This window comes from Canis lupus, chromosome 26, assembly GCF_048164855.1.
Source record: "Canis lupus baileyi chromosome 26, mCanLup2.hap1, whole genome shotgun sequence".
Lineage (NCBI taxonomy): Eukaryota > Metazoa > Chordata > Mammalia > Carnivora > Canidae > Canis > Canis lupus.
In genome coordinates, this window is record NC_132863.1 from 45,046,911 (window position 1) to 45,062,399 (window position 15,489).

Here is a 15,489-nt window from a genome sequence, read left to right on the forward strand (position 1 = left end):
ATTTGCAGGAGGAAAGGGGGCTGAGGAGGCATCAGACTGAACGCACCCCCTGGGGAGCAGCCCCGGGGCCCCCTCCTCCGTGAGGGATGAAGGCAGCGCCCCACAGGTGCAGACCCTGGACGGCTCCTTCCCCGGGGGGCGGTGGGTGCACCAGGCCGCGGTGCAAGGGGACCGGAGTCCACATCTCCACGGGCCCGACTCCCTACACCTGCCCTCCTGAGTCTCCCCTCCCTCCGCCCTCTCTCCAGCCTCCCGGCCCCAACCCCAAGCCCCACCGACGGAGGTCTGCAGCCCAACCTGGGTGCCTCTTCCCGAATGTCCCAACAGCCTGGTCACCCTCACCCTCGGCGCCCTCGGTGCCCCTGCTCCCCATCCAGCCCGTCCCCCCCCCCCCCCCCACACACACACACAGTGTCTCTGCTGCTGGGTCAGTGCAGCTCCCAGGACTGCCAGCCAGGGACCCTTTCCAGATTGTTCCTTCCGCCCACCAGCACATCATCATAAATATTCACGGATTAACTCAACTGCTTTTCCGCAGAGAAGTTCCCTTTCTCTTTGAATCCACAAAATTTCATGTGTTAAATCTCTTAAGTGCAGCTTTACTGAGATGTAATTCGCATACGGGGGACATCACCGGTTTAGGGAGACAATTTAAATGTGTTTAAAGTAGAAGTTCAGGGGCGCCTGGGTGGCTCAGTTGGTTGAGCGCTGACTCTTGCTTTTGGCTCTGGTCCTGATCAGGGGTCCTGAGGTGGAACACCCTGGAGGGAGCTCGTGGGGAGTCTGCCCGAGATTCTCTCTCTGCGCCCCCCTCTCTTGCACGCTCTCTCTGTCTCTCTTTCTCTAAAATAAAATCTTTTTTTTTTTAAGATTTTATTTATTCATGAGAGACACAGGCAAAGACACAGGCAGAGGGAGAAGCAGGCTCCCTGCGGGGAGCCCAATGCAGGACTCGATCCCGGGACCCCAGGATGGCGCCCTGAGCTAAAGGCGGACGCTCAACCACTGAGCCCCAAAATAAATAAAATCTTTTTTTTAAATAATGAACCATACAGTTCAATGGTTTGGGGTGTTTTTTACAGAATTACTCACCCATTACCATCGTCTCATTCTGGAACATTTTCTTCACCCCTAAAAGAAGCTCCATTCCCATGAGGGGTCACGCTCCTCCCCCATCCCAAGCAACCAGGGATCTAATTTCTGTCTCTGTGGATTTGCCTATACCAGACATTTTGTACCGATGAAATCCTATACAGTATGTGGCCCTCCGTGGCTGGCTCCTTCCGCTGACCAGCCTGTTTTTGAGGCTCTTTCAGGTACCACCCACGAAGACACCTGTGAGGTGTCAAACCAGCTGAGATTTTTCTACCTTCCTTCGTGCCGCCCCACTCAGTGAATGAGCTGGACAAGGAACGATAATGACACCGTAAATAGTTCACTTTGACAAGGAGAAGTAAGGGGTGCTCTCAGGAACGTGCCGGCCAGCGATGAGGAGCAGGCTCGGGGAGGAATCATGAGGCTGCGGGACCAGCCAGGTGGGGCCAGCCAGGTGAGGAGAGGCAGGAAGAGCTTCTAGGCAGCAGGAACAGCATGTGCAAAGGGCCTAATGCAGGGAGTAAACACATGAAGTCCCGGAGGAAAGGAACGTGGCCCAGAACAAGACCCACAAGAAGTGGGTGGGGCATGAAGAGCCTTGAAGCCTTGGGTCTGGAGTCTTGACTTCCTTTGAAGAGCAATGGGAGGTCGTGGAAAGTTTGCAATGGAGGAGAGAAGCGGACACAATTTTGCTTTCAGAGACCACTCCGAAGGCTGGGCAGGGAGACAGCGGGGTGAGCTCGGTCGTGGAGTGGGGGGCAGCTGGGCCGTGCGCCTCGGTGACAGGTGGACGTGGGGGTGGGGACGGGCTTGGAGGTGCCGCTCGGACACAGGGTGGGGTGTGGGTCTGGGCACCGTCTGAACAGCACTTGGCATGACTTTTGGCCAGAGAGCAGCTGTGACTTCCAGGCCTCAACCTCACTGCCCAGCACAGCCTGGCCATGAACTCGCACGAGCCCCTCATCAGTCCGTGCGCGTTGCCGGAGCATTTAGGAGGCATCTGGCTCGCTCCTCAGCAAACTGGCACCATCGGAAAATTACGCTCCCCTCCCGGTCAACGCATTAAACTTAAATGTTTTCTGTAACCAGCGCGCCCTGTGCCTGCTTTAATTCCCAACTGATTTATCTCCCCCAATTTATTACCAGGTCTCAACTCAATCAATACTGGCTGAGACTCAGCCAGAAGGGGCGTCTGATTTATGCACGCAGACACTCCTGGGGTGATTTGGGATTCCACTCCTGCAGCAGAGCGCCCCCGATCCCCCAAACGGATGGGTCAGCCTCACTGGAGGACACAGCAGCCTCGGCATCCAAATGACCAAGCCGAGATGGGCCAGACCCTCTGCAGCCACAGGCACCCTCTCCCTTCTCGAGGGGCCCCGCAGTCCTTGCCCCTGACCTGCCCTGGGCTGGCCCTGACCTCGGGACCCCCTGGGAAAGAAAAGTTTCACAAACTACAAAGGCTCTGCGTTAATCTGCACTGAAACAGACTCTGGGAAGGGGGAAGACATGTGTGCCCTGTGTGAATTGTGTCTTACTGCACTAGGATCAGGGTCTGAGCTAGATCCTTATCTTTCGCTCTGGACGTATAAAAACAGGATGTTGGGGTTTCTTGTTCCCAAGGATTAAGCAAAACTTTTGCTAAAAAAAAAAGAAAAGAAAAGAAAAAGATGCCAGAAGGATTTTTTCCTTCCAGAAGGAGGGTCATGGGGTCCGAAACCAAATATAAGAGGTCAGGGTCTTCCCTCTGGAACTTTCTCTGGCAAACGTTCAATAGAATCATATCCGCTGGTTCTAATTCTAAACTTCCTGGAGGAGGAACAGCAGGAGGCCTTGCTCAATCTATAGCCTTTCTCAAAATAAATCACCAGCAGGTCATGGCAGCAGTAATTTTTCAGATATCACTTGCTATCTCCATGTTTTCCCCTCGCCCCTCTCTTTAAGCAGACTTGGAAATGCCATTTAGGCAAGGAGAAAACTTTTTAAAATCTCAAACCATTCATCTAGCACCACATGCTTTCAGGGACCCACAAGTCACATAAGTGGGTGGCAAGGCTGGGTGGAAGGGGCAGTGAACAGGTACATGCATCCTTTGCCATCAGGCCATGGGAGGACCTCCACGCGCCCCAGGACCACTGGTATCCAGTCAGTGGCTCCAATCCCACCCCCAGAGAAGCAGCGTCCATGAGGTTGACCAAAGCTCAATTTATAGCAGTCCAACGGATGAGGCTCCCTGAGTCAAAATTCATTTTGCATCAAGGCAATATTTTCCCTTTTGCTTTTTCCCTCATGACACCACACGCCGCCACACACACACCCCCCACAGTGTGGGAAGCAAGCATTTGGTGCCGCTGCCCCCGAGAAGGAAGGATGCTTCGCAAAGTGCAGGAAAACCAGAGTCGGTTCTCAGTTTTTGAGTCTCAAAGTCTCATCCTTAGAAAAGTGGGGAGCCGTCTGGAAGAGCAGGGCTGGGGGGCATTTCTGGAGAGGAAAATAAGCTTCATAGAAAACTTACCCTCCCACCTCATCCATCCCTGAGATAGGGAAAGTTTCTCCAAAAGGGGGTTATTAGGCAGAAGGGGCCCTCTTTTCAGAAAGAAGCCCCTTGGAAGAGGACAAGCCCCCCGACAAGGACATGACTTGCCCAGAGTTTCTAAGACATGGGACATGGTCGGCCTCCTGGAGCTGCTGTGGCAAGAAGAAGGAGCAACAGGGGGTGCCAGGGTAACCCAGGATGTCGTGGGAGTAACAGCATGGGGTCCTGCAGCTTCCTGGGCCCCAAGTCGCCCCAAATGGTGGGGGAGCCTCTCAATGATCCCACTGTCCCTGAGAATAGAAGGAAAGTGGCCCAGAGACAGCAGGACCAGGCAGGGTCCTGCAAACATCCAAGGGATCATTTAGCAGTCATGTGCATAGAAGAGTCTGAGGGTCAGGCAGGACCACCTGTCTCAGTGCAGCCAGCTGCTCAGCCCTGCTGCCTAAGCACGCCACAAATGCCATAGAGCACAGGGGAAAAAAAGTTGCTCCTCCATCTCATCCCTTTGGAGGACCTGGATCAGACCCCCACCAAGCCTGGTACTGTGGTTCCCTCAGGGCAGTGCTGCCTTTTTGCAAAACGTGATGGAAACCTCTGGAAGAGCAGCGGCGTTCAAGTTTGCACACGCAAATCTCCTGGGATTTGTTGAAACGCACACTGATTCAGCAGGTCTGGACTGGGGCCTGAGATTTGCATTTCTAACAAATTCCTGGGAGGGGACTGTGGGGGGACTGCACTGGGAGTAAAGGGTTCAAGGAGGCCTCCGGGGAAGACCTGAGGCCTAGAACGCGTTAGCATGATCACAGAGGTGTGCCCACCCGCCAAGACACAAGCGCTGCCTCACTCGGGGCTGCCGGGACATTCTCCACCTGGGAATTAAAGTTCACTGAAAAAGCAGAGAACCCCGGTTTTAAAATGTGAGCCCGGTTCTTAAATTAGATTGTGGCCAGGAGTGGGCAAGTCTGTAAATTCACTAAAAATCCTTGAATTGTACGCCTAAAACAGTTTTAATTTGGGGTTATGTAAATTATTTCTCAATAAGCCTGTGTTTTTTTTTTTTTTTTTTAAGTGTGCCACACTCCGGTGGCCAAATTTGAGATTATCCAAGCATCTAGAATAAAGTAATAACAACTGTAATTGGTTGAAACACATTGAAGATATAAATATCCAGGCATCCATAATGATTAAGGGCTGAGCATTTTTCCCTGCATCTCGGGCTGGAACTGCCTTTTAGGAAAACCAGACAGCTCCAGAGGATGAAAGAAAGCTCATTTTTATAGAGGAATGCCAGCTAATGAAATGTAGAAGGAATGACGGAAAGTCACCAATTTGCAACCCCCACGGCAGACCTGTGTCAGTCGGGGGGTAGGAGTGTGCTGAAGGGTGAATAGAGGCGAGGCCACAATGAGCTACGACTCCGCACCCACCAGGATGGCTCTGATCACGGCAGACCTCGGTGAGGAAGTGAAAACCCTCACACACCGCTGGCGGGAGCGTAACATGGCGCAGCTGCTTGGGGAAACTGTCTAGTGGTTCTTCGAATGATGCACCACAGAATTCTCGTGTGACCCAGCAATTCCACTCCTAGGTATATAGCTGAGAGAATCGAGAATATTTGTGCACGTAAAAACCTGGACCCAGATGTCCATCGCAGCAGTATCCGTAAGGCCCACCATGTAGGGGGGATGGAACCATCGAAAGGTGGATGGAGAAACACAATTTGGTATCTGCATGCAGAGGGACGAACATTCTCCAGCCATAAAAAGGAATAAAGTACTGATCCGTGTGACAGCAAGGACGAGCCTTGAACACATTACGCTGAGTGAAGAACCAGACACGGAAGGTCACATAGGATATGACCTGTTGGTCTGAAATGTCCAGACTCGGGGCCCTGGGGTGGCTCATTGGATCATTGTCCAACTCTTGATTCCAGCTCAGGTCATGATCTGAGGGTCTTGGGATCAAGCCCCACATTAGGCTCTGTGCTCAGCATGGAGTCTGCTTCTCTCTCTCTCTCTCTCTCTCTCTCAAATAAATAATAAAATCTGGAATGCCCAGAATGAGTAAACACATAGCAACAGGAAGATTAGTGGCTGTCAAGGGCTGGGGAGGCTAAGGGGATGAGAAGTAACTGTTTACTGGGTATAGACATCCTCTGAAGTGTATATACTTTACGTGCATGAATTGCACGTCACATAAGTTATATTTCAATATAGCTACTTTTTTTAAAAAAAGTCACGTGGGAGAACAAATATTGGGTGATCCCACTTCTATGAAGTACGCGCAGCAGTCAAATTCATGGATGCAGAGAGTAGAATGGTGGGTGCCAAGGCGGGGGGCGGGGGGAATGGGGAGCTAGTGGGGACAGAGCTTCAGTTTGGGAAGATGAGAAAGTTCTGGAGGTGGAGGGTGGTGATGGTTGCACAATAATGTGAATGTGAAAATGGCTAAAATGTTATATACTAAATTTTAAATTTGTTCCACCTTAATAATAAGAAAGGGAGATAAGGAACGGGATATACATAGTGTGGGAAAGGATCATCCCCAAATTACCTGCTGGCCCAGAGGAGGAAACATGACGTCTCAATGGAGGGGGGAGGGCAGTTGTCACTCCCTGAACCCCGGGCTCCAACTTCTCACCCTGACCGTGGTACCACCTGCAGGCACGACTTGTGATGCACACGATGCTGGCCATGGTGTAATCCGGGCCTGCTTGTTCTAGAATATCATTCTCGCATGCTTCAACTTTTCCATAATAAAAAGGTTACGAAAGTCTCACTGCAGGACAGGTGTCACCAGCTTTGGGGATTTGGGCCTGGGCAGTGAGGGGGGGTGGAGCCATGGACCGATCGGCCTACAGAAGAGGCAATGAGCACCAGTCCGCCCGGGCCAGCGCTCATCCCGGACCGCCCCCCAAAGGCCTCCCCGGGCCGGGACCCCGCCTCCTCGAGCGCTCCTCGCCCGTCCGTCAAACCTCCCAAAGGAGTCGTCCTCACTCTCAGACTTCCACTCCTCGGAAGGGAGTCCACGCAGTCCCCCACGTGCCACCGAAGCTGGCCTTGTCGGGGACGGTCGTGTTGCCACCTTGGATGGCGTCTCCCCTCCCCTAGCGGCTGGATCTCTCAGCGGCTTTCGGCTCTGCACACGGCGCCCTCCGCCCTCCCGAGCACCTGCTCTCCAGCCCTGTGCTCTCCCCCGTTTACCTGGACCCCATCGGACCCCTCAGCTCGGTGCTGGCCCGCCTCTCCCCGCCACCCGAAGTCCTCCTCCTGGGAGTTTCCTCCAGGGTCCACCCGCTTGCTGACAGCCACCAGCCACACGTGTCCGCCGGTGCCTCTCCTGTGAGCCCCAGCCACAGGTGCCCAACATCCCACCCATCCCCGGGGTGAGTGGTAGGCACCCCCAAGCAGAACCCCTGGGGTGAGCGGGATGGTGGGCCCTCAAAAGACATGTCCACCTAGAACCTGTGAATGTGAACTTGTTTAGAGAAAGGGCCTTTACAGGTGTGATGAAGGGCTTGGAAACCAGATTCCTGGAACAGAGTGGCCCTAATCCAATGACAAGTCCTTAGAAGAGAAGGGGGGGCAGACAGGTGCACAAAATGAAGTCCTGCAAAGACTGGGGTGACATGGCCACACGCTGAGGGACACCTGGAACCACCAGAAGCTGGAAGGGGCAGGAAAGAGCCTCCAGAAGGAGCTCAGGCCTGTGGGTGCCTCAACTTGAGACTTCTGGCCTCCGGAGCTGGGAGAGCCACCAGGTCCACAGCCGCCACCAGAAACCAATACACGGGCGGACCCCGAGGCGCCCGTGACGTTCACGACGAATCTTGGCCTTCCTCAGCTCTTCCAGTCTTGGACAACGGCACCACCACCCATTTGCCTGCTCTGACCTGGGTCCCTGACCGTCGCTTCACCCCCATTCCCAGCTCCTGTCTCCTGCATCCGTCATCACCACCTGGCCCAGCCACCTACCTCTGTCACCTGGACACCAGCAAGAACCTCTAGTGCGACCTATTGGCTTCCGCTCTTGCCTCCCGCAGACCGTTGTCTTAAATCAGTGAGGTAGTTCACATTTCGCCCCCTCCTAAACCTTCAGTCACTCCCCATTGATCTTGGGACAAAATCCAGACCAGGGCCCCCATGAGAGAGCTCGATACTGGTCCCAACTCTTCACCTGTCTCAGCATCCAGCCCCTGCCATGGCCTCCTCCTCAGGGGTGAGGTTAACTCCTTGGCCCTTGACTTTGAACTTGGCCACTTGACTTGCTGATTCAATGGTTGCTGCCAGGAGTGGCCGCGTGGTGGCTCTGCCTCGTACCTCCAAGGAGCCCCCCGACTCCACCTGCCTTCATGTGCCTCTGCCAATGCCCCGCCAAGCTGCTGGTCCCCGGAGGGTGAGAGGCCTGTGAGGCAGAGCCGGCCGGCCAAGCCCAGGCCAGAGCAGTGCCACCCCGGCTGCTACCCTACCGGCCTGTGAGCAGGCCTCGGTCACCGGCTGGCTCTGCCACCGTGTCCTGAGCGACTCTACAGCATGGTGGTGGCAACGCTGACTGGTACAGCCTCAGAGGCACCACCCGACCTGGCTCGGGCCAACTTTCTGCCCCCATCTCACCCTTATTGCTCTCGTTGGTGACTATGTTCTCATGTTCATGGTTTCTGGAAGGTTCTAAGCCTGCCCAGATTTAATTCCTCCCCCAAATTTCAGCTTGCATTTCACCTCCTCCGAACAGCTACCCTGGTCACCGCGTCCATCTGAAGATGTCCTCACAGCCACTCCCGGCCACATTGTTCTATGGATTCTCTTCCTAGCACGACCCAAATGCCACGCTGGTTGGATCACTGTCCCAAAACAGCAGCTCATGACACAGGGACAGACCGGCCTGCCACCGTTTCTCAGAATGTTGAATTGGATGTGTCCTGTTTTCTTGGAATTTCAGCTGAAGCCCGCGGCTGAAGACAATAAGTGATACATCCCCCGTCTTTTGAAGAGAGGCGCTTATTCAGATAACACCTGTACTTGCTGAGAGCCCAAGCCACTTCTGAGACTCACACCCTACTCCAAAGAAAATAACAAGCTCCTATTTTCTAGAAGGTTAGAAACTCAATGCAGGGAGCAAAGATTTCTTTGGAGGGAATTGTCATCTTATGGGGGCTCTGGGCCTCGCCCCACTCTCCCCACCACCGAAAGCCAAGTGAAGAACATCTAGAGACGCCTTCACAGGGACTGAGGGGGCCTGACATCTCGACTCCCCCACCCAGGGGGATGCTTGCCAAGCCGATTCTGGATCAGGCCCCTGGGAGCAGCCCCTACTTCAAGAATCCCATAGGAAAGGGACAAGGGCTATTTCCCCAAGGGTCAAGTGCACACACAGGAGGCAGTAAGGGGGCAGGTCCCATCCTGAAACCTCCTCCGACTGAAGAGTCTCACCTGCCCGTGCAACACCCAGAGGCTAGGTGGTGGACAGTCAGAGGGAGGAGGTGGGCTTTATGAGGTCAGCAGGGGATCACCACTGTGAGAGTCCCAAGTGGGGGGCCTCCAAACACCCCCTCCCGGTGCCTGGTAACCCCCACAGAGAGCCTTTGGCAGCCAGGGGAGAGCCACATGCAGCCCCTCTCCTGTGCCCTATGGCCCGGGCCCATCTCGGAGACCTCAAAGAAAGCTGGGCAGTGGGGGTGTGGGGGAAACAGTGGACAGGCGTGGGGACAGAATGTGAAAGCACTCAGCCCCCGGCCCCCAGCACAGTCCCCGCAAGCCCGGCTCAGCCCTGAGCCAGAGGAGGGGGCTTCGGTGGAGGAATGGTTGCAGTTTCTATCTGGGCCAGGCCGGGCTTTTAAAGATTTGCACAAGACAGCTGTTGATTAACAGCAGAAAAAGGCCGAATGCTCTGGCGAATACCCAAGGCGGGGAGGGGACGTCAACAGGGTAGGTGTGCAGGGCCCCCCAAACCACTCCCCGTGACTCCATCAGAGAGGCCTAGAGGAACCTTCTAGCACGTGAAGTTCCATCACCAAGTCTGTCGGACGCCCAGGTGGGCAGCACGTCAGACCTCTCCGCTGGTCGCTGGCACGTGCATCCGTCTCAAGGCCAGTGCCCCACGCTGCAGGGCACCAACCCGTCTCTTTTCAAAGAACGCAGCTTTGCTACCCAAGCCTCTGTGTCGGCGGGGCAGAAATGACAGCCCCTCACGAGAAGAAAATGAGATACTTTATAGCTCTGGCAATACCAGATCCGAAAAAAAAAAAAAAAGAAAGAAAGAAAAAAATAAAAAAATACCAGATCCGATCTGTGTTTTTCCTGATTTAAGTATAATTCTGACACCCTGTGTGAGATGAGCCAGGGATGAAATCTACTGCAGTTTGCTACAAGGTGGAGATAAATCATAAAGTTCTTTGAAGGTGGAATTTGGTAAAAAAATAACTCTGATGTGAGCTCATTTCAAGCGCAGCCCTTCTCTGCAGATTGTGGCTTATACTTTGCTCCGGGGGGGGCTGGGGGTGTGGAATAAAGTTCAGGATCCTGAGTTTCAACGCATCTAAATTAGGAGAACCCCGTCCTGCCTTTCCCATTGCAGCCCCTCCTGGGGGATAAAGACATCATTTAAACCGATCATTAGAACTGCGAGGAAGGTCCTGGACTCCTCCTCCCTTTTGGGAGTTAAAAGAAAAATGGAATTTATCCCCAATGCTGGCTGGTTCTTATCCCTGACCCCCTAGACTGTAATTCGTGAGGCCCTGGAGGAAGGATCTTTGAACCTGGAGGACCATATTCCTTTCTGAACTCTTGTATTATTAATTTGATGTGAAAAGTACTATCTACATAAAGTTAGGGTTTTTAAAAAAAAATTTCGATACTAGACTAAAATCCAAACAGCCTAAAAGAAGAGTGGAAAGTCCTTAGGGCACAATGGTCTCAAGAGAGAAGAGAAAATCCAGGAGTGTCAGGGCTCTACAATCTGGGGCGCCGGAGGTCTGGGTCTGGATCTGGACGCGCTGGCGCTGGAGGGCCATCTGTGGTCTCACTGCGACACCTGGCGGCCGCCCGCCCGCCCACCTGAGGCAGCGGCGCCCAGCAGCGCCACCTGGCGTGAGCATCCCGCCCGCGCTGGGAGGCTGGGGAGGGTTCAGGACACCCCCCACCCAGGGTCCTGTCCTGTGGTCGCTGGGGCTCCTGCAGGAGAGGTGCCCTGCAGTTTGATTGCCTAAGGGGGACCGCCCCCCCCCCCCCCCGCCTCCCGCACGGCCGGCTGGTGCCAGCCCCGGGCCCGTCCCGGCTGCGCTCTGGGCGAGCACTTCTGCGACTCTCTCAACATGAGTGCCAGCATTTCCTGGGGGGCTCGGCGAGGGGACTGAGGTCGTAGCCACCAGGCAGCCTGGTTCACCCCTAGAGAAGCAGCATGGCCCAGGGTCAGGCAACTTAACACCGCCAGGCGCGTCTTAACACCAGGGTCTCTAAGGCCAGGCATTCTTCACTTTGCCATGTATGCTCTGTGTGATCCTGGGCAGGTTGCTGACTTCTCTGTTTCCTCAATGAAAAATGGGCAGGGCCTAGAACGTGCTCAGTGCCGCTCAGACCCAGCATCTCGGCTGTTTGTCAAAAATCTCGGGCGCCGCCCCAAACCTACTGAATGCAGGACCTCCGGGAGGTGGAGGCCAGCCACCTGTGGTTCTTCGCAAGCCCTCCCTGTGGCTGGTGCTGAAGGTTGAAAACCTCTGACTCTCAGGATGGTTGAAAAGCCCTCATGAGATAATGCATGCCCACTGTCTGGAATGGGGTAAGCGCTCCAGAAATGATTATTAGACTTCTCGAACTTTGGAGAGCTCATGTGGGGGTTTCTCTTTCCTCTGTTTTTTTTTTTTTTTCTGTATTTTTTTTTTTAATAACAAATGTAACACGTGCTGTTAAACATGGAATTACCACGTGATGGGATGCCTGGGTGGCTCAGCGGTTGAGCACCTGCCTTAGGCCCAAGGCGCGATCCTGGGGTCCTGGGATCGAGTCCCACGTCAGGCTCCCTGCATGGAGCCTGCTTCTCTCTCTGCCTGTGTCTCTGCCTCTCTCTCTCTCTGTGTGTGTCTCTCATGAATAAATAATAAAATCTTTAAGTAAAAAAAAGGAATTACCAAGTGACCCAGCAGTTCCCCTTTCAGATGTATACCCAGGAGAAGTGAAAACAGGATCTCAAGCAAATCCTTACACACTCATGTTTATAGCACCATTACCCACAACAGTCAAAAGCTGGGCGGGGCGCCCGGGTGGCTCCGTAGGATAAGCATCTGCCTTCCGCTCAGGTCGTGATCCCCGGGTCCTGGGATCCAGCCCCACATCGGGCTCCCTGCTCAGCGGGGAGCCTGCTTCTCCCTTCCCCTCTCCCCTCCCCCTTGCTCATGCTCTCTCTCTCAAATAAATAAATAAAATCTTTAAAAAAAAAAAAGAAAAAAGAAAAACATGGAAACAATCCAGATGCCCATCGACCACTCAAGGGATAAAAATAGAATATTATCCAGCCACAGAAAGGAATGAAGAGTGGTTCGAGCTCTGGTGTGGATGAACCCCGGAAAGCATTGTGCTAAGAAGCCAGATACAAAAAAAAAAAAAGAAAAGAAAAAAAAGAAGCCAGATACACATGACTCTATATGAAATATCGAGAATGGGTGCATAGAGACAGAAAGTAGGTTGGTGATTGTCTAGGGTAGAGGGGATGGGCGTCGGGGCGTGGGGAGAGAGGAAGACAGTTGATGGGTCCAGTGTTCCTCTGTAGGGTGATGGAATGATCTAGAACTCAATACCGGTGATGGTTGCCCAACAGTGCAAATGTTCAAAGCATCGTTAACGAGGAATTTCACAGATGCGTGTTTTACCATAGTGAAAAGAGCAACACCGGCCGTGACCATTTGCAGATGTATAAAGCAACTCTGCTGCCCTCAAGTAGGCGATGCTAAGAGCCGGGAGATCTTTGACACCATTATTTTTGCTCAAATAAACTTCTATGCACATTTATTGGATTTGCCTCCTTTTCAGAATTGTAACTCGATGATCTCATACGCATCTCCTGGGCGACTTGTTGTTTTTCACTTCAGGACACGTCCCAGTCCTCATGGCCGGCCCTTGGCCTCTGCACACAAATCAAGTCATTTCTTAATTGCTGCGAAATATGCCACCAGCCGCCTCACTGGTGGGCATTTGGAGCGTCTCCAGGCACTCGCCGCCAGAACATTCGCAGGCAGGCCAGGCCGGCTCATTATGTTCTGGGGGTTTGGACTTTGCAGGATGGGGGCACAAAAGTGGGGTCGCTGAGCAGAGGCCCCGACACTGTGGTCACTGGCGGTGGGGTCTGAATCCCGTGGGGACACCGGGACCCTCGAGACCTCCCTGCCCACTCGCGGGCACCTGCACATCACGGCACCAGAGCTCAGCAGCATTTCTCATTCTCCCGATTGCAAAGAGACGATGCCCACCGACCAAAGGGTGGAAGGTGACACCGTCTCGATACACTAGTGGGATCTGATGGGGGGGGTGACTTCATTACACGGCCCGGATTTGGGAACCCCCGGGGCAGGGGCTCCACAGGTCCTTTCCAGCTGTGAGGGGAGCTGGGAATGCCCCCCCCGGAGCACGTGCGTGTGCCGACATGCACATGGTGCAGGCGATTTCAGGGGTTCAGGTGGAAAAGCCCATGTGCGAGCCCCCATCGCCGAGCCCTGCTCTTGAGTCTCCGGCGTGGCGCAGACTGCAGCATCCCTGACATTTCCAGGGAACACAAACAGCGGCGTGTTTCTAAATGTTAATGGGTTTCTCTGCCCTCTGCTGGATGCTCGCGTCGTCAGGGCGGCCCTGCGGAGGCTGAGCCCAGCGCCTGGAAATTTCCTAGAGCCTTTTTTTCTCTTTTTTTTTTTTTCTTTTTTTTTTTTTTCCTCCTGCGCAACTGGCCCTGCAGTGTTCAATTCCGAACGACTTTTCTGGAAGTTGCTGAGGAAGCCCTGTACTTAATACCAAAATCAGCAAGTTTCAGGGAGATTATTTATCTCCCACTTTGGGAATTATTAGTTCTGGATGGAGACTCTTATTGTATAAGGTTTGCTGAAAATTGATGAGGCTATCTGGAAACCGGGAGCGTATTGATTCCCGGCGAGTAAACATTTTAAGCAAATTAAGTGGTGCTAGTAATAATAATAATAATGGGCACTATTTTTCAAGTGTCTGCTCTGTGCCAGGCATTTAATCCCTCCAGGGATGACAGGGGCAGGTTTTATTACCCGAATGTTACAGACGAAGACTCTGAGAGATGCAATTGCTTGGCCCCACGCCGCACGGCCGGTGGCCAAGGAAAGTTCTACACCCAACCTGCCACACTTGGAGCCGGTAGGGCCACACGGACGAGGCTTTGGGCCCTGAGCGCTGGGCCACTCGGTCCTCTCATCTCCAAAACAGCAGCAGGTTCATACGGAGACAATGAGGACTCCTGATGGGCAGAGAAACCGAGGCCCCTGGGAGGTGACAGTGTGCTCCAGGGTCACACCTTTGCTAGGAGTGGAGAAAGGAATAGAATCCTGGCCCACAAATATACCGAAAACAGGACAATGGTTTTCAATCCCTCTCGCCTGCAAAAGCCGGCCCTGTGTTAAAGGGGAGATGAGAGAGGGTGGGGAAGGAGCCCAAGGCCCACCAGCACCAGACAGACTTCCTCCTTGCTGGAATCAGGACTCAGAGCCATGTGCACAGGGAGTGTGTCTCACTGTCACTGAAAGCCATCTCTGGGCTACGGAGAAAGTCCCCCAAGTTACCACCAGGGGGAATGCCCTTCCGCTCTTCGGAAAGCACTGGTCGGTAAATGCTCCTTGGGTGAGGGAAGTACCTGGGGCCAAGATGCAGGGAGGACTGAGGGGCAGTCACGGCACCCACCCCCGCCCAGGTCCTGGAGGATCCCGGAGACCAGGCCCAGAGACTGGATGCAGAGTAAAATTCAGCATCTCTGTCCGGCTGCCTCTGAGACGACGGGAGCGGCAGGGGGAGCCGGAAGCTGCAGGTCTGGGAGGCTGGGTCAGCTGAGCCCGGCCCGGGGGAGATGTTCGAGCTGCCCTCTGAACCCCACAGTGTATGACCTCTTCCCGACTGGTACCACACTGACTTCTAGAAAAAATCTGAGGCAACGTACAATTAAACATGTGTACAAGGAAGGGCGGCTCATGATAGCTCACGCAGGGGAAGGCAGGGGCAAGGCAGGGCTGGCGCTCCATCCGAGCACCCTGGCAGGCAAGGTGAACGGGGCCGCGGGGCCTGCAGAGCAGGCATTATCTGCTTGTCATGAGCAGCCCCCCAGGTCCCTGCTCTCCAGGCTGACGCAGGGAGATAGGAGATACAGAGAACACAGCAAGGAATTATACCCAGAAAGCTAACCAGAGCCCCCACCCCCCAAGACACAGCCCATCCTGTGCTGGCAGTGAGGCCCACCGAGGCAACCACGGGCCACAGGGATTCACACTGAGGCCCATCCCCAGTGCCTTGGCCTAAAAGGATTTCAGGGTCCCACAAAAATGTTTGAAAGTAAGGGGGGCACTTGGCAGGATGAGCACTGGGTGTTATGCTAAATGTTGGCAAATTGAACTCCAATAAAAAAAAAATAATAATAATAATAATAATAATAATAATACAAAAAAAAGAAAGTGACCCCACAAAATTTTTTTCTGTTGGCTCCTCCAAAAATAAAATGCTTAATCAAATATCCACAAAATGAAAAAAAAAATATCCACAAAATGTAACATGATTATGACCAATTGCAAATCAACTCTTTTTTGGCTATGGATATGTTTTATTCAGTATGTGGTGCAAGTTTATTTGAATATAATAGAAAGTTTATTA

General features: G+C 53.5%; 1 long non-coding RNA gene across 1 annotated transcript; it reads left to right on the forward strand.

Annotated features, from left to right (window-relative positions):
• Positions 1–1,699: 1,699 nt before the first annotated feature.
• Positions 1,700–2,180, forward strand: LOC140618701 (uncharacterized). Its single transcript, XR_012018774.1, has 2 exons — positions 1,700–1,829; positions 1,985–2,180. It is a non-coding gene; the product is annotated as an uncharacterized lncRNA (long non-coding RNA).
• Positions 2,181–15,489: the final 13,309 nt, after the last annotated feature.